Source organism: Oryctolagus cuniculus, chromosome 9, assembly GCF_964237555.1.
Source record: "Oryctolagus cuniculus chromosome 9, mOryCun1.1, whole genome shotgun sequence".
NCBI lineage: Eukaryota > Metazoa > Chordata > Mammalia > Lagomorpha > Leporidae > Oryctolagus > Oryctolagus cuniculus.
The window spans coordinates 107,819,313-107,838,285 of NC_091440.1; the positions used below are offsets into that span (position 1 = coordinate 107,819,313).

The window sequence follows — 18,973 nt, forward strand, 5'->3', positions numbered from 1 at the left end:
ATGGAAGAAACTGCTGTTTCTCTCTTAGACTTTTAACTTTCCTTTTGCACATTAGAAATAGCTATATGAACTCATTTGCCGTGCATATTTTATGCATTCATTATACATACAGGCAAATCCCTTATGTCAATATGTAAATGCTAAATTGAGTCACATGCTGAGAAACCATTATTTAAAGATGGCATAAAATCTAGTTCATTTTTAATTTCCTTTGTTTCCAGTTTATGAAATGAACACTACTTTTTATGTGTCTTGGAAATAATAGATTTCAAGTTACATATAATTGTAGTTTTATATAAAATATATTTTATGGCCTGACACAAAAATATTTTAACTTTATCTATGATTATAATCCCAAGTAATCACCACCATGTTCTTTTGTACCTAGAATTATAGGATATGATCATAATTAAGTGATCTTTTAAGTCATTTATGTTGTTAATTTTGTAATGTGGATTGAAGCTTTTCAGAAGTGTCCTAAATGCACAACACAGGATAAGGAAAACACAAAAGAAAAGAACACATCCTCAGTACAGCTGGAAGATCATTCAGTGGTGCTGTCCGGTAGAGGTTTGTACTCAATGTTTAAGTTCATAGCCGACAGGTTATTTTTCATAGACTTACTGCCTTCTGTCCATTTCAATATATAAACTTTAAAAAGTTGATATTGGATCTGATGAGGAGTTTTAGGTTTTAACTTTACTCTTCTCATTAAATCTATTTTTAAAATCATAGTTAACTAAGCATTCGAGTTTGAAAAGATGTTTGGGTACAGAAAAACTCTTCTTTTATGCTAATTCCTTCTGAAGAAAAAATTAAATACCTAAAATCTTGTTTTCTAAATGGCCTGGTGTCTTGGGATGGGGGTGACTTTTGTTTTGAAGAACAAGCCTGTGGCTTCTTGCAAGGAAGACACTTTTGCTGTGGAAGAAACTGCTACTATTTTTCTAAAAAAGAAGAAACATGGGAGGAGAGCAGGAATTTATGCCGGAACATGGATTCTAGCCTTGTGAAGATTGATGACATCCAGGAACTGGTATGTTCACTTAATTAACCTTTATGAGAAGCTTGCAAAGACTGAGTTAGGCTACCTGTGTTGGCTTTCCTTGAGTCTTATTTGACTGCAGGGTGGAAACACTTGTGTTTGTAGAGGGGAAGACATGCTTTAAGGACCTAAATAATTTCACTTTCTAAAGCAGCAGAGGTGGCTTATTGTGTGTGCCATGGAATTATATTGAGTCCTTACTACTTATGTTTTCATGATTTGTGAATGATAAAAAAAAAAACTAAATGAGTGAATTAGTTGGCACTTAATTTTAGTGATTCTTCAGAGCCCTAGAGTAATAAAGTATATTTTAAACCTTCTTCTACAATATCTCTATGTATTTCATAGGTGTCAAAAGAGAAAACATTATAAGTTTCTTCTTATAGAATTTAACTAAAGTGGAAAGATAATGGAATGTGTATCTGGGACATAGAACAGGAAAGAAAAGTGAAATGGAGAGAGTAAATTGCATTTGGAAATAAAATCAATATTTTGTTTAACATTTGAGTACCCAAGGAAAGCATTTAAAATGAATAAAATATAACTGAAATAATTATGAAAATATACACTAACGTTAGGTTTACAGTGTGTCAGATCCTTGTATGCATTATTTCAGTGCATAAAAACTTCCACATAGGTAATGTCATTCCCATATTTTAGACAAGGAAGAAACTCAAGGAGTTTAGTTTGTTTGCTTTTGCTCTCATAGTAAGTTAATTGCATAATCTGCTTTAAAATTTGTGGCTAGAGTTCTGATTTCCATAGCTGTATGATATTCGTGGTATCACATGGAGAGACGTTACTTAGTCATTCTCTAGGTGATGGGAATTTGGGTTGTTTCCACTGCTGTTGTGATGAGCAGCTCTTCATTAACCATCCTTAGACACGTCAGCTGTGCACGCCTTTCATGTGTCTCCTCTGCAGTTCATCACAAACTGCTGTATGAGTGCAATTATTGGGTGTTTCCAATTTTACAAAATAATGCCACAATATTTTTCAATTTGCTTTTTCTGCTAGTATGAAGATATTCTATTGTTTCCTACCATCCTAAAATCTTGTGTTTGCTCTATGTAAAGCATTTCCTTGTAGCTTTGTTTGCCTTTACTTGATCTCCACTGAACTTGATATCCTTTATTGTTCATACATGTTTTCTATGAACATTTTCTTCATTTTTTTCTTTTGGATGATTTTTCTTTCCAATTGATTTACATGAACTAATGTTTTGTTCTTGGCACTACATTACTATATGCATGTCCAAATTTGAAACTTTCCTTCCCATGTTCTTCAAGGCGTGTTTTGATGAAGAGAAGTTCTAAGTTGAATGAATCCATACTTACCAATCACTTGTTTAGTATTATGCTTGGAGATTTTTGTGTCTTTCTAAAGAAGTTCACCATGGTCCTTTCTTGATATCTTTCAAGCCACAAAGATGCAGGAGATTCAGACTTTTAGAACTTTGACTTCCATGGCTTCTCTGCACAGTAGATGAACTAAGATTGTCATAAGTGAAATGATTAGTATTTTGTACAAGTCCTTTGTAGATAAAAGGCTATTATTGATGTAATGAGTAATACTAGTAATTCTAACTTGTGCACAGAATTTCATTCAATCACACATCAAATACACTTACTGGATTGGATTATACCAAAAAGAAGATAAAAATGAGTGGAAGTGGCGGGACAACACGAAACTTGCTCAACAACTGTAAGTTTGCATTTCACATTCTATGAGGTGGGAAATCACTTAGTGTACTAGAGGATCCTGAGTGCCATGGAGCACTATTCAGTCCCTGCTGGGTCAGGGAGTACAGTTCGTGTTGGGGGCAGTGGAAGGAAGAGGTTTTATGTTTTTAATGGGGGAGACACAGGTGATCTAATGTGATAATGGTGTTGTTATAATGATTTAAAGGAGGTGAATGAGAAAGCTAAGGGAGCTCTCTGATGGGGTAGCATCCTGGAAGGAAGACTAACTGGTGTAGAGATGGGGGAGTGCATTTGGTTTTCTCGAGGAAACAGGAAGAGGATCTGTGATACTGGAGGAATCTGAGTAAGGAAGGAAAAGTAAGTCAGAGAGATGACATGGATGAGATCATCTAGGAATGAGAGACCACAGAAAGACTTTGATTTCTCTTTTTTTCTTTTGACATGTAGAGTTATAGATAGTGAGAGAGAGACAGAGAGAAAGGTCTTTCTTCCGTTGGTTCACAGCCCAAATGGCCGCTACGGGCAGCGCTGCGCCGATCTGAAGCCAGGAGCCAAGTGCTTTCTCCTGGTCTCCCATGTGGGTGCAGGGCCCAAGCACTTGGGCCATCCTCCACTGCCTTCCTGGGCCACAGCAGAGAGCAGGACTGGAAGAGGAGCAATTGGGACTAGAACCCGGCGCCCATGTGGGATGCCAGCGCCGCAGGTTGAGGATTAACCAAGTGATCTATGACACCGGCCCTAAGAATTTGACTTCTTAATGAGTGCAGTGATTGTCTTTTGGAGGGTTTTGAGCTGCGGGATGACAAGGACAACCTTCCTATTTTAAAAAGTCCCCTGGACATTGTGTGGTCCTTAGGTGGTGAATGGGAGATATGGATTGCAACTAAGAGAGTCACACTGAAAGTCAGTTGTCATCAACCAAGTGAGTGATGGTGGTGGTTTGGTCAAGAGAGGTAGGGAGGGTGCTGGGAAACGGAACCAGATGCCAGACCTACTGTGAAAATGTGTGAGAGGAAGAGAATTCAGAGATGGCTGCCAGGTTTTAGTCCAGCAATGATGACAGTAGAGCTGTCATTAACTGCTACGAGGAGCATCCGGCATTCAGTATTATTGACAAGTTTGATACATCCATTATACATTTTGATATCTGTGGGCATGTCACATAGACATGTTGTACATGATTGTAAACTTCATGTAAAGAATCTGTCCTAGGGTTGTGTTTTTAATGTGTGTCAATGTATGCAGGGGTGTGGACACTATGAGATGATATTTTGAGTACTTTTTTATGCTTTATTTTATTAGAAAGTCAGAGTTGGAAAGAGATCCTCCAACTCCTGGTTGACTCCCCAAAAAGCCACAATAGCCAGGGATGTGCCAGGAGCTTCATCCAGGTGTCCCATGTGGGTGACGGGAGTCCCAGGACTTGGGCTCTCTTCTGTTAGTTTCCCAGCACATTGACAGGAGCTGAATTGGAGGTGGAGCAGGCATGAATTGAACAAGAGCTCATATGGGATGTTGGCATCTCAAACAGCAGCTTAATTCACTGTGCCACAAGGCCAGCGCCTGTTGTGGGGGTTTTGATTGCTGAGATATCCAGACCCTGATCCACGGGACACCCAAACATTTAGCTATTGTGGTGATGAGGATGATTACAAAAGGGTCCTAAGAAAAGTAGTGAGATTGAAAGGAGGAAACCAGGAAAGAGCAGTGGGATACCTAAAAAAGGCACAACTAAAGCAATGTGCCAAAGTTAAATGGTTGGTGACTTCTGTCAATAATAATTTTGTGACTTGAAATTATTATTATCAGACTCATATATCTGCTGGGAAATTCAAATTATATACTTTTTCCATATATCATAGCAAGTCCTATAACTTAGAATCCATGTTGAATATTCTCATTGTCCAACATCACAAAATATCAACACTCTGTTTGGTGGAGCAGACATGAGCTCAGTGGGAGTAAGGTCACCTTGTGTGTGAAATGCCAACCAGCTCCTCCTAGTGCTGAAGGTGAGGACGGGGTTGTGGCCTCCTGCTATCTGCACATCAATCTGAGTCACAGGACACTGGAGCTGTCATTGTATCTAATTATAATGTGTCACTAATAACCTTACCTTATTTAGTAACTCCGGTGAGTTGCTGAAGTCTCAGAACTTCCAGAGTGAGCCCATCTAAAGCCTACCCACTGTGTTCTGTGTACCTAGTCCTCATCTGCAGTCATTCACCAGCATGAACTGTCCCTTAGCTTTAGAAATACTTATACTTTCTGATTTGCCACCTGTACATCTGTCAGAGGGATTTTGTGTTCACTTAATAATCACACACACACACACACACACATTTTTAAATTGTGACAATGAAATATTGCCCAAAGAATGATATTCTAAAATAAATATATTCTCTGACATAGGACTTTCCGTCAATCAAATAAAGTGGGTGAAAAATGTGGATGCCTGAAGCCACAATACATTAATAATGCTGATTGTTCAAGATCTTTTCCTTACATATGTGAGAAGAATAAGCCCTTCTTCAATAATTAGTACAACCTTTATGGAAAGCAGTATGGAGATTCCTCAAAAGACTGAAAATGTTTCTGCCACATGACTCAGCCATCCCTCCTCTAGGAATATATCCTGCAGTAACAAATTCCACAAGGAAAGCGATTCCTAGACTCCCATGTTTACAGCAACCTAATGTTTAATAGCAAATATATGGAATAAACCTATATGTCCATAAACTGATTACTGTATGAAGAATATGTGTGTGATGAAATATTACTTAGCCACTAAAAAAGAATGAAATCCTAATGTTTGCAACAAAATGAATGCAACTATAGATCATTATGCTAAGTGGAATAAGCCAGACAAGGAAAGACAAATATCAAAAGTTCTCTCATATTTGGATAATAATATATAATGTATTAAAATGATATGAATTTCTTATTGTTTACTATATGCAAAGGTAGAAGTGTTCTCTTCACTGAATTGTATCATATATATAACAATTCACCTTCCTTTCCTCACTTCATGATCATTGACATGAATTCCATGTGATATTAAAATCCCTGTTTTCAAGAAAAGAGTGAATGTATGTATATAATAGCTACATATGAAGTGAATATGACAAGATTTTAAAAATTGCTAAATCTTGAAATAAATTTTGCAAATAAAAAAATTCAACCAAAAATATATTTTATTTTTGAGTGGCACAAAGACAGTAATTATATCTATTTTTGGGGGAATAGTATGATATTTAATACATGTTTGCAATATGTAATGATCCACTAAGGGTAACTGGCATATCTATCAACTCAGGCACTTATTATTTCTTTATGTTGGGTACATTCAAATCTAGCTACCTGAAATATTCAATTGTTATAGGACATTCGAAGTTATTTCTCATAACCAGCTGCACCTCTGTACCAATAAACAATCTTCTCCCCATCACTCTCTCTGCTACCTGTTTTTCAGGCTCTGGTAACCACTATTCCAGTCAATGTTTAAGCTTCCATATAAAAGTGAAAATAGTTAGTACTTGTCTTTCTGTATGTTACTTCAATAAAAGTAGTGTATTCTCATTCTTTCCATGCTCCTGCAAATGACAGAATTCCATCCTATTTATGGATGAGTAATATTCCAAACAGCATTTTTATCCATTAGGGACACTTAAGTTGAGCTCATATTTTGATTGCTGTGATCATTCTGAATTAAACATGCAAGTGCAAGGATTCTTCAATATACTGCTGTCAATTCCTTTAGATAAATATGCAGATATGCAGAGCAGTTATAACAAAACAGCCTTGTACTTGGCAAAAAACAGATGGATAGACCAATGGAACATAATAGAAACTCCAGAAACCAGGCCACACATCTATAATCAGTTATCTTTGACAAGGAAGCTAAACTCAATTCCTGAAGCAAGGGCAATCTCTTCAACAAGTGATGATGCAAAAACTGGATCTTTGCATGCAGAACAAGAAACTAGACCCCTACTATACACCTTGCCAAAAATCCACTCAAAATGGGTCAAAGACCTTGTCCATGACCCAATACCATCACAGTACCACAGAACATTGGAGAAACCCTGCAAGATAGTGGCATAGGAAAGACTTATTTTAAAAGACCCCAGAAGTACAGCAATCAAAGCCAAAATTAACAAATGGGATTACACCAAATTGAGATGCTTCAGCACTGCAAAAGAAAGCTCAGCAAAGTAAAGAGGAGAAAATATTTGCAAACTATGCAAGTGATAAAGGATTAATATCCAGAATATACAAGGAGCTCAAGAAACTCAACTACAACAGAACAAACAATCCAGTTAAGAAATGAGCAAAGGACTTGAACATTTTTCAAGAGGAAATTCAAACAGCTAACAGACCTGAAAAATGCTCAGGATCATTAGCCATCAAGGAAATGCAAATCAAAGCCACAATGAGGTTTCACTTCACCCCAGTTAGGATGGCTCTCATACAGAAATCAGTGAACAACAAATGGTGGTGAGGATGTGGGGAAAAAGTACCCTAATCCACTGTTGGTGGGAATGTAAACTGGTGTAGCCACTGTGGAAGACAGCATGGAGATACCGCAGAAATCTGAATGTAGATCTACCATATGATGCAGCCACCCCACTCCTGGGAATTTACCCGAAGGAAAAGAAATCAGCATATGAAAGTCATCTGAATCTCCATGTTCATTGTAGCTTAATTCACTATAGCCAAGATATGGAATCAATCCAGGTGTCCATCAAATGAAGACTGGATAAAGAATTATGATATAAATATATATATGTATATGTGTATATATTTATATATATATATATATACACTATGGAATACTACACAGCAGTAAGAAATGAAATCCTGTCATTTGCAATAAAATGGATGGAACTGGAAAACATTGTACTTAGTGAAATAAACCAATCCCCAAAAGATAAATACTGTCTGTTCTCCCTGATCTGTGCTATCTAATGCAGTACCTAAGAGGTAATCTATAGGAATGAAATTGACACTTTGAGATGTGATTTTTATCAACTCTTGTCTTGACTGTTGAGCAGCAATGTTTTTTTTTCTTCATACTCTTTGATGAACACTTTGCTTAGTGTAGGGTTATTATTATGAGTGTAATATAACAGATAATAGATATTTGTAAAAATTATGAATGGGAATAGGAGAGGGAGAAATAAGGGGGAGGCGAGAGTGTGGGCAAGAGAGAGGTTAGGGTGGAAAGTATCACTATGTTCCAGAATCTGTTTATATAAAATTTGTATACTTTAAATAAAATTTTAAGAAGAAAAACGAAAAAACTTCAGTGTCTAAAGATACTATTAAGAGAATGAAAGACTGGAAGGAATTATTTATACAACCTTTATTTAAGTAAGTACTGGCAGGCAGAATATATAAACAATTTTCATAACAATATTAAGAATATGAACAACCCAATAAAATGGTCAACAGATTTGAATACATATATAAGAAGTAGTTATACAATTATACAGTTGAAACAATACACACAAAAAGTTTCCCAATATAATTTATTCATTAGGGAAATATAATTAAAATCACAAATAAAATTTCACAACACCCTTATTAAAATGACCTAAGAAACTAGCAATATTACATATCAGAAGGATGTAAACAAATGGAGCTTTCATGTATGCTGGAATGTAAAATGACAGGCACTCTAGAAAACACTTTGGAAGTTTTCTACTGATCAGGAAACTCAGATTCAAAAGTTTTCACTTGCCAGTGAACATACAACTATTAGGTATGGTGCAGTCCTCAAATTTAGAATGGATTCAGGATACTATTCTCTTCTCCTTCCAGATCCCATATTGTCTTTCTCCTAAGAGATAAAGATTCAAACAGAAATGCATACATGCTTCATACGAAATACTGTCCTTAATTACTACACTCCAATTACTCCCAGTCGAATTGCACAATAGTGCCTGAAATTTATGGAATTATCTACGAAAGTGTGTGAGTTGCAGGAAGAGTATTCCCAGCTCTGTTTCCTGACCCTCATCAGAGTCCTGAAACTGTTCTGGTCCATCTTGTTTTCATAGATGCTGTGATCATGAAGTCTTGAATTGAAAATGGTAGAATTCCAAAGTCTCTGGCATCTCATTTTAGTAGACCAATACTTGGACCTCATTTTAATCAGGCTAGAATATAGGTAGAGCTCTTTAAAAATGCAGATGCTCTGAAGTGAGAGAAGACTCCAGAGCTCCCAAGGGTTTGAATTTTTCCTAAGAAAAAATTATTATTTTTTGTTGGTGGTGTTCCCAGCATTAAGTTGAACGACATGTAATTTTCTTCTCACAGATAGAGTGCATGAGTCTGGCACAGTCAGAAGCAGTCATCTGTGATGCTGTTAGACTTCCACAGTTTCCACTCGTTGACTCTTTCCAATCACTTAAAATAAAATAAGAACAAATAAATACTATGAGATATTAATGCAGACATAATCAGCTATACTGGTCCAAAGTGAAGGAGGCGTATCTTTTTGTCTTTACAGAGACTATCCCACAGGGCCCTAAGCTTCCCTAGAGAGAATCATGTGAGAAATATACACATAGACTTCACATTGAAAAACTCCTTCCCTTCTCCGTGAACTCATCTTCAACATTGAGCTTAGCTCCTCTGGAATGTGTGTGTGTGTGTGTGTGTGTGTGTGGCACACACACGTCTATGTGCCCATGCACTGGGTAAATGTGCCTGTATATGTGAATTAACACATACATGTGTGTGTGCATTTTTTCGCTGTATGATTTTGGAACTATAAACCAGAAGCAGTGATTACAGGGCTTGCAAGTTCTTCTCTATCCCAGAGACTTACATTTTGAGAAGGGGTACTGAGTTGTCCTCCCATGTCCAGGGACTGCTGGTTCCTTTACGGGACAACCCAATCCAAGAAAAATAAGATATTTGACTCCGAATGAAGTTCTGTGATAAATGAATCATTATCTATAATTAATAATATTTTAGATTCCTAAAATGAAGTAATAAATTTACTATTATTATATTAATTTTGTTGTTAATGTGAATATCAAATGGTATAAGGATCAACTTCACCCAGAATTTGTTTAATTAAAATAATGGAACCTCAGTTGCTAACACTTCATTAAAGGTAACAACCTAACTAAACCCTTACTGACAATTATTTTAAATAAGTTTATTTCAACTTAGAACTGAAATTTGTTAACTTCCCTTCAAAATTCAAATTTGTGATTCAAATATGAGTTCTGATCCAAGTCAGCTGTGAATTTCGAGTTCCAAGTGTGACAGCTCTAAGATTTGTAACAACACTGTCTTATATTTCTGTTCCAGAAGCCCTTTGTTTATTTCTTCTGAAAAGGACACCCTGAGTCTCTTTGTCATTAGGTGCAGTGTTTATAGGCCAACTAGAAAAGTAACTGCATAAAAGTAGCTAGGATTCCTTCAATGAAGGCATACAACACTTAAGGCTATGACATCACTAGGTAATATAACCTCGTGGGCTCAACATTGTAAATACTATCGAACCCTGACCAAAAGTGTTGTTATGCAGCACATTGTGGTACTTTAGTTTTTATTTATCTGAAGTGTGGGGAGAGAGAAACAAAGAGAGTGCATCTATCCACCGGTTCACACTCAAACTGCCCCTGACAACCAGAGCTGGGCCACACCACAACCAGGAGTCCGGAATTCCATTCAGGCATTCCACATGGTGGCAGAGATCCAATCTGAAATCCATGTAGAGTTTTTTCTTCTACTTTAAGGCTCATTACTCACACTGATTCAGGTTGCTTTTCCTTATAGGTATAATGACTTTTGCCAAAGAGGCTAAAGCTAAATTTCCAATATGAGAAAACTCAGTATGAGATACACATTTTTTCTTGATCAAGCATGATATATTTTAAGGACCATTTTTCCTAATTACTTGAGGTTTAATTTATATATACTTTGAAAATTCTAATTGTGGAAGAATTAAATGAATTACTAAAATTCTCATATCATATATTTGCATTTCTTGTTTGCCATAAGAACTGTGTGGTTCTGAATTAAAGTATAATTATATATTATAATTATATATTGTAATTTTATACTGTTTAATGGGATTCAAATGTTATTAGATATTAATAGTTTGCCAAGAGGTCGTATTTGGTGCAGCTCTTAGGTTGACCCTTTGGAAGGCTCGATGCCAAAAAGGAGTGCCTGTGTTTGAGTCCTTTGTCCACTTCAGAATTCAGATCCCTGGTGATGCACATTCTGGGAGGCAGCTGTGATGGCTCAAGTAGCTGAACCCCTGCCACACACATGGGTGTCCTGGGCTGAGGTTTTGGCTCTGGTTTTTAGCCTGGCCCAGGTCCATCTGTTGAGGGTACTTGGGGAGTGAGCAAGTAGATGTAATATCTCCTTCTGTCTCTCTGCTTTTCAAATAAAATGAAAATAAAATAAAAAATTGTAAATGCCCTGCTTTAAATAAAAATGAGTTAGCCAACAGGTAATGCCTACATACATATGGTGTAAAATGGAAAACAGGAAATACACATCACCAGTTCTTGTTGATCTTCTATTGAAACAAGTTTGGAGTCCATTCTCTCACAAAATTTCTTGCTGTCTTCAAAGTTCTTTGATTCTTTTGAAAAATAATAACAGTTTTCTCCACAACACATCCACTTAAGTTTACATGTGCCACTTCTGCCACCTGGAAAACAGAACATTCCCCAGAGACCACTCGGGACACATCCTGAGCACCATGGTCCAGGCTGGACAGAGCCGAGGATCCCTTTCCAGCCCTGTGTATTCTGTGAGACTCATGGGCTTCCTTTCTGCTTTTGGGGAAAAAGCTCTGGTCTGGGAAGAGCATCCCATCCCTTGTATCCTCCATCGTTATGCACGATGTTGCTAACACTGCGTAGCAAAGAATTTCCTACAGGACCGGTGTTTTCCTTCATAGCCTCTACTGGAAGGACTTCCGAATGGGAAACGGCTTCTCTGTGCTCTCCAAACTAAGAAATCCATACAGGCTGATCTCAAGTCAGTACCTGAAACAGACAGCTATATTGGAGCATATTTGGGTAACAATGATTAGAGAATTTGATAAAGTATTTTAGATTTTTTTTTGTTAACAAAAGTAATCTTTTGGTAAATAGTGATATAATAGACTATAATGTAATGGATGCAGAAAAACCCCTCTGATAATAGTGATTTTTTTTCTCAACTAAATAAGAGTTAAAGTTGTATTATACAATTGGTTTAATATATATGAAAATACAGATTGAGAAAGATACTAGAAATTTGAGGGACATAGAGAAGATACTTAAAATCTCAGTCATTAACCTACACTACATACCTGTGTTGACTGAGTTGCCTGTGAAAATGCTGTCTTTCAAGGTGGAATTGTCCTCTTGCTTTGGATTTTCCAAAGGACACTTCTGTGGGTGGACTGCATGATGACACTGAAAAACTTAACTCTACAACATTAGCTCAATGAAAACATAACACAGAGTTAAATAAAAGGCACAGTTTTAATTTTAATATGGCAAATAATCTTTAGAATGAAAGGCCTTTCAATTTTTTCTGCATTTATTTTTATTGAGAGAGAAATAAAAATATCTCCCAAATGCCTGTAACACATGGAGCTAGGCTAAGCTGAAGCCAGGAACTGGGAACTCAAGTCAGTTTCTCACGTGGGTGGAAGGGACTTAGGGATTTGAGCCATCACCTGCTGCCTCCCAGGATGAGCGTCACAGAAAGCTGGAATCTGGAGTAGAGTCAGGACTCAAACTCAGGCACTCTGATATGGAATATGAGCATCCCAAGCAGTACCTCAACCACTGCACCAAATGCCTACCATTAGTGACTATTCGTTTCCTGTTGTTTTAGGAATCTCTTCTTTGCTTGTGATTTCCATGCTCACATTCCATTTAATGAATGACATGGCATCTTATCAGAACTTGATGATAGAATAATGAAAAATATAAAACCTGCGGAGCTTATTAATTGTAACAAGAAGATAATGCAAATAGCGCAAATGATTGGGTGTCTTTTTTTATTACAAGGTGTTAGGACTTAGAGGATGGGTTTACTGACTAATGGTAGCAGGGCTTCACTTAGTTAGTGATGACCTTAAATTTGCTTGTGGTCCATGGGTGGGAAAACGGTAGGGGAGTAAAGAGGATTCACTGTAAAATTCTAGATTATAGGAACTGACTTTTGAATTAGCTCAATGAGAGGACAAGGCACATTAGGGTAATGCAAAATGAGTACAACCAGAGGGATCTGAGGGAGAAGAGCTGTGAAAGGAAGCAAAAAGCAAGTTGTAAAAAAACTGTCTGCATGCTTAGGTATTTGGATTTCAGCATAAGGCTGTAGTCTCAGTATTTTTACTTTTCACACTAAGGTTTTTGAGAAAGATCGGTAAACGTAAGCATTCTGGTAAGGATTCAAATCTTTACCAATTTTGCCTCACTAAGATCTGAAACCAGAGAAGATGTCCACTTTCACCACTCTGATGCAATACAATTCTAGAAGATTTTGCCAGATCTATTAAGAGAAAGAAGTAAAGGCTGTACAAATCAAAAGGAGGAAGTAAAATTATCCCATCTTTGCAGATGACATGATTCCTTATATAAGGAACCAGAAGACTCCAGCAAGAGGCTACTAAAACTGATAAGAAAATTCAGGGATGTTGAAGAATACAGAATCACCACACAGTATCAGTAGCACTTTTATGCACCAACAATGGTCCTACTGAGAAATAACTTTGTAAAAAGTCCCATTCATAGTAACTACAAAAATTAAATACATTGTGATAAATTTAACCAAGAATATGAAAATCTCTACAATTAAAATTGCAAAACACTGATTAAAGAAATGTTAATAGAAATATTTTTGGTTTAAAGAATTAATATCAAAATGTTGTCCAAAATACCCAAAGAAATTTACAAAATCAAGGAAATCCTTATCAAAGTACCAATGATGTGCTTAACTGAACTAGAAAAACAACACTAACATTCATGTGCAAGAACATAATACCTGAATAGCCAAAGAAATCTTGAAAAGTAAGTAAAATCAAAGCTGGAGGCATCACAATCCCATATTTCAAGACATCCTACAGGGCTATGATAACCCAAATAGCAGAAAACTGGCATAGAAATAGACACATTGACTAACAAAATAAAATAGGCAACCCAGAAATAAACCCATGCATCAAAGGTGCTAACAGTATTCCTTGGTGAAGCGTCAGCCTCTTCAATAAATGATGTTGGGAAAACCGCATTCCCACATGCAGAAGTTTGAGATAAAACCCCTACCTTATACTCTGTACAAAAATCAACTCAAAATGAATCAAGAATGGGCACCAAATAATAGCTGGATCGGAGGAATATGTTCCAGTGTTACACAGCATGGTGAGGCGATTATTGTTCACAGTAACTCATTCCACATTTCAGAAACAAATAAGAACAGGACTTTAGGGCTCCAATCATAAAATAACATCAAAGATGGAGAAGTGATTACTCTTATTTGATCAGTACATTTTGCATAATGCATGGAAACATCAAAGAGTAGTCCAAATCTATGTACAATGACTTTTAATAATTCTTAAATTTATTTTATTTATTTGAAAAACAGAGCACAGGGAGAAGTAGAGACAGACAGAGAGGTCCTCCACTCCCCAGATGGCCACAACAGCCAGGGCTGTGCCAAATCGAAGCCAGGAGCCAGGAGCTTCTCCCATGTAGGCACAGGGGTCCAAGGACCCTGGCCATCCTTTACTACTTTCCTAGGCCATAGCAAAGAGCTGGAACAGAAGTGGAGCAGCCAGGACCAGAACCGGCGCCCACATGGGATGCTGGTGCTTCAGGCGAGGGATTTAACCCACTGCACCACAGCGCCAGCCCCATAAATTTGTTTTAAAAAAGGATAACTGAGAGGCACAATTCCTTTCATGATATTTTTTCTGATTTGCAATCTTACAACTGCAACATTTGCTAGATATTTCCTCCTGGCACTTAGTAGTCACTTCAAATTCAAAAGACCTTAAATAGCTTAGTGTCTTTTTACATGACAATATAATCTTCATTGAACTTTTTCATATTATTTCCTTACGCCACCACTATCCACATTAGGAAACCGTATATATTTTATAAATACTTTGAGCTAATCTTTTCCCTTTCCATCTACAACAGAAGAATCACTCTGTATATTTATTCCTCCATAAATATCTACATTTATTCTATTTACCCATTTGTGATTCTTCTTTAGGAAAGTAACTCTTTCTCTTTGTGAAATAAACATATTCTCAATATTTCTTCCCTAAAAGCATATAATGAATGCCCTTGCTATCCTTTTCTAGGAAGTCTAATGATGATAATTTGCTTAAATATTTATATACTCTAATTCTTATGGTTAGTGTAGTTTGATCATAAATGACAAAAAAAATTTGAGTGCTGATTACAATTTGATGTAAATTGTTCTAAATATGTGGATTCTATGAAATGTTTATTAATTTTCAAATCAACACAGGATTTTGGTTCTAGATATGTGACAAAATATCTTCATTAATTTAGTAATTTTTAAAATACAATCATTATTGTTGTTACCCATAATTATCCCGACTTTCCATAATTAAAAGGTAATTTTCTGCTATAGTCTTTATAATTTAGAGGATAAACTTTCATAGGCTTAAAGTTAATATCACATTCATCAGACTATGTCCTTAAAAGGGAATATTAGAATATCTTATATATATATTATTGATTTATTTATTTGGACGGGCAGAGTTAGTGAGAGTGAGAGACAGAGAAAAGTCTTCCTTCCGTTGCTTCACCCCCCTCCCAAATGGCCTCCATGGCCCAGAGCGCTGCACTGATCTGAAGCCAGGAGCCGGGTGCTTCCTACTGGTCTCCCATGCGGGTGCAGGGCCCAAGGATTTGGGCCATCCTCCACTGCCTTCCCGGGCCACAGCAGAGAGCTGGATTGGAAGAGGAGCAACCGGGACAGAATCCGGCACCCCAACCGGGACTAGAACCCGGGGTGCCGGCGCCACAGGCGGAGGATTAGCCTAGCAAGCTGTGGCGCCGGCTATTTTTTTTTTTTTTTTCAAATTTATTTAATTGAAAGGCAGAGAGAGAGAGCAGGCTCCCATACTGGTTCACGCCACAAAGGCCCACAACAGCCAAAACTGTGCCAGATGAAACTAGTAGGCAGGAATTCACTTGATCTTCACCAAAAGGCCAAGAAGCAATGCAGCCAGGAATTTAATCCTGGTCTCCCACATGGGTGGGAAGGACCCCAGAACTTCAGCCAACACTTGTTATCATTGGTAGGAAGCTGAAATCACCAACAGAGGTGGCACTGAAACCAGGCACTCCAAAAAGGGCTGCAGGATTCCCGAGCACCATCTTAACAGGTGCACCGAATGCTCTCCCTTGCGCCACAGTTTAAAAATAATTGAATAAGGTACTTATTAAATTGCATTTGAAAAATAGATAAAGCTGAAACTTGACATGAAGCTAATTCTCTTAGGACCCGAGACTAAAAAAAAAATAAAAAGGAAAAATCCTTTTGTAAATTTTTCTGAATATGCATTAATTAATGAGGAGTAATAGATAAAAATTAGAAAGCTGAGTTCATACAGTCTAATTATATAACTTGAATTATATTAAAGATGTTCTTCATCTTCCCTCTGGCTCTCTATTTCCCAAACACTTATTTGAAACTTTCTTTCTCTATTTCTTTTTATTATTAATTTTAAATTAACAAAATACAAATTGGGATGTAATTAAGGAGTTCCCATATACTCCTGACCCCATTTCACCCATTAACATCTCATGTTGATGTAATTTTTACAACTAAGGAGGCCACTCAGATGGGATTTCGTGCTTTCAAATTCCTCTCTATTCAAGAGCCAAATGAATCCCACACAAGCATTGCAAAATTGCTTGTCTCAGTGTTGCTGTAAGATGCTACATTCATTAGTGAGAAATGTAAACGTATTTCAATCCAGAAAATATTAAGAAAGCACTCATTATGTGTCATATATCAACAAAGCTATGGTTAGGTAAAACCTTTTTAAAGAACGTAGAGGGTGCCTGTGCTGTGGCTTAGCAGGAAAAGTTGCCATTGCCTACAATGCTGACATCCCGTATGGGTGCCAGTTTGTTTTCCAGCTGCTCCACTTCCAATTCAGCTCCCTGTTAATTGCTTGGGAAAAGCAGCGGAAGATGGTCCAAGTGTTTGAGCTCCTGCACCGACATGGGAGACAGGAGGAAGCTCTGGGCTCCTGCCTTCAGCCTGGCCCAGCCCTGGCTGTTGTGGCCATCTAGGGAGTGAACCAGCAGATGGAAGTCTCTCTCTCTCTCCCCCCAACCCCTTCTATGTAATTTTTTCAAAAAACAAATAAATAAATCTTTCAAAAAAAAAAAAAAAAAGCATGCAGAAACATGCTACTGATCCATTCCTTGCTAGTGTGCCTGGAAAAACAGTGGAAGATGGTCAAAATACTTGAGTCCCTGCCACACTCGTCACATTTAGCCTGGTCCAGCCCTGGCCATTACAACCATTAGGAAAATGAACCAGCAAATGGAAGATCTATTTGTTTATCTCCCTCTCTCTGTAACTCTGCATTCAAATAAATAAATACTCTTTTTTAAAAAGAAGTATAAAACCTATACTCCAAAAACCCACAAAACACTATTGAAAAACTAAGAACAGTGCACATGAACAATAAAGAAATGTAAGAATTAAAATAGAAAAAAATATTGGAAGATTATATAAATTTTAATTTTAATTTATGATCTTAGACTGAGCAGTGTTTTTTACTTTTTCCTTTTTTTTTTTGTTATAGCACCGAAAGTGACACAAGAAATCACAGGAAAATTCATATATTGGATTTTCTCAAAATTATGTCTATGTTACTATCAAAAGAGTAAAAATGGGAGAAAATATTTGCAAATACTTATATGATAAGGAATAATGAGAATATATGAATATATGAAGAACTCCAAATACCCAATGACAACACAATCCAATTAAAAATAGGAAAAGAATTCAAATAGGAATTTCATCACAGACTATATACAAAAGGCCAAAACCACATAGCAAGATGCACAACACCATTAGTAATTAGGGAAATGCAAATCAAAAAGAAAATGAATTCCACATTACACTTAGAAGGATGATGATAATCAGAAATATAATTAAGTGTTGGTAAATACAGAGATATGAGACCTTCATACACTACCATTGGAAGTGTAAAATGGAACAGTGGCTTTGGAATATAGTGCAACATTTCTTCAAAAGATTGAGTATAGATAGCATACATTTACCATATGTCCTAGCCATCGCATTCCTATGTATAACTCTGAGAGAAATGACAAGATGTGTCCATTCAAAACCTTGCATGACAATTTTTATAGCAGCATTATTTTTAAAGTGATTATAAGAATAAAGAATTAATAAGTTCATTATATTTATACAGAACAATTTTGACAATAAAAATTGAAAAAAGTGAGATACTCTATGATGTGAAAAAACTTCAACAGTTTGCTACTAGCTGAAAGAAGTCAATCATCAAAGACCATATTTTATGTGATACTATTTTTAGAAAATACGTAGAATAGTAGTTATCTGTAGATACATGAAATAGATTAGTGATTATTTGGGAATGGTAAGTTTGAGGGAAAATGGGGCACAATGATTAATGAATAAGAGATTTCCAATGTGATGATAAAAGGGTTCTAATATTCATTGTAGTTATTGTTGAGCAATATGAATATACCAGAAAATGTTGACTATTATATTTAAATGAATAAATTGTATGGTAAGTGGATTGTATCTCAACAGACTTCATATATATGATTATTCATATAATTGTGTGTATGTGTTTCTATCAAGAGTATAACAACAATACATACACATACACAGTACAGAAGACTTGGTCTACAAACCAGAAAGGGATTTACCTGTCAAATAAATAATAAAAAAATCTTTAAAAAAGAAAAATAATAATAAAAAAGGAGAAAAATCAAGAGTAGATGTTTCATAGAAAACATACATGAACAATAAACATTCAAGGATATCAGGTTCACTAGAGATCAAGTAAAGGCAAACAAGGCTACAAGGAAATACTTTACAGAGAGCAAACACAAGTTTTCCGGATGGTAGGAAATAATAGAATATCTTCAAAACATATTGAAAAATATTGTGAAATTATTTTGTAAAACTGGAAATACCCAAT

The 18,973-nt window shown here is 36.4% G+C and overlaps 2 long non-coding RNA genes across 2 annotated transcripts; one reads left to right on the forward strand and one right to left on the reverse strand.

Annotated features, from left to right (window-relative positions):
* Window positions 1-740: 740 nt before the first annotated feature.
* On the forward strand, window positions 741-5,911 carry LOC108175720 (uncharacterized). The gene is made up of 3 exons (XR_011378581.1): window positions 741-1,036; window positions 2,643-2,749; window positions 5,161-5,911. It is a non-coding gene; the product is annotated as an uncharacterized lncRNA (long non-coding RNA).
* Window positions 5,912-8,111: 2,200 nt separating this feature from the next.
* Window positions 8,112-12,754, reverse strand: LOC138843627 (uncharacterized). The gene is made up of 4 exons (XR_011378582.1): window positions 12,083-12,754; window positions 11,283-11,434; window positions 9,584-9,690; window positions 8,112-9,159 (listed from the first exon to the last, which is right to left on the reverse strand). It is a non-coding gene; the product is annotated as an uncharacterized lncRNA (long non-coding RNA).
* Window positions 12,755-18,973: the final 6,219 nt, after the last annotated feature.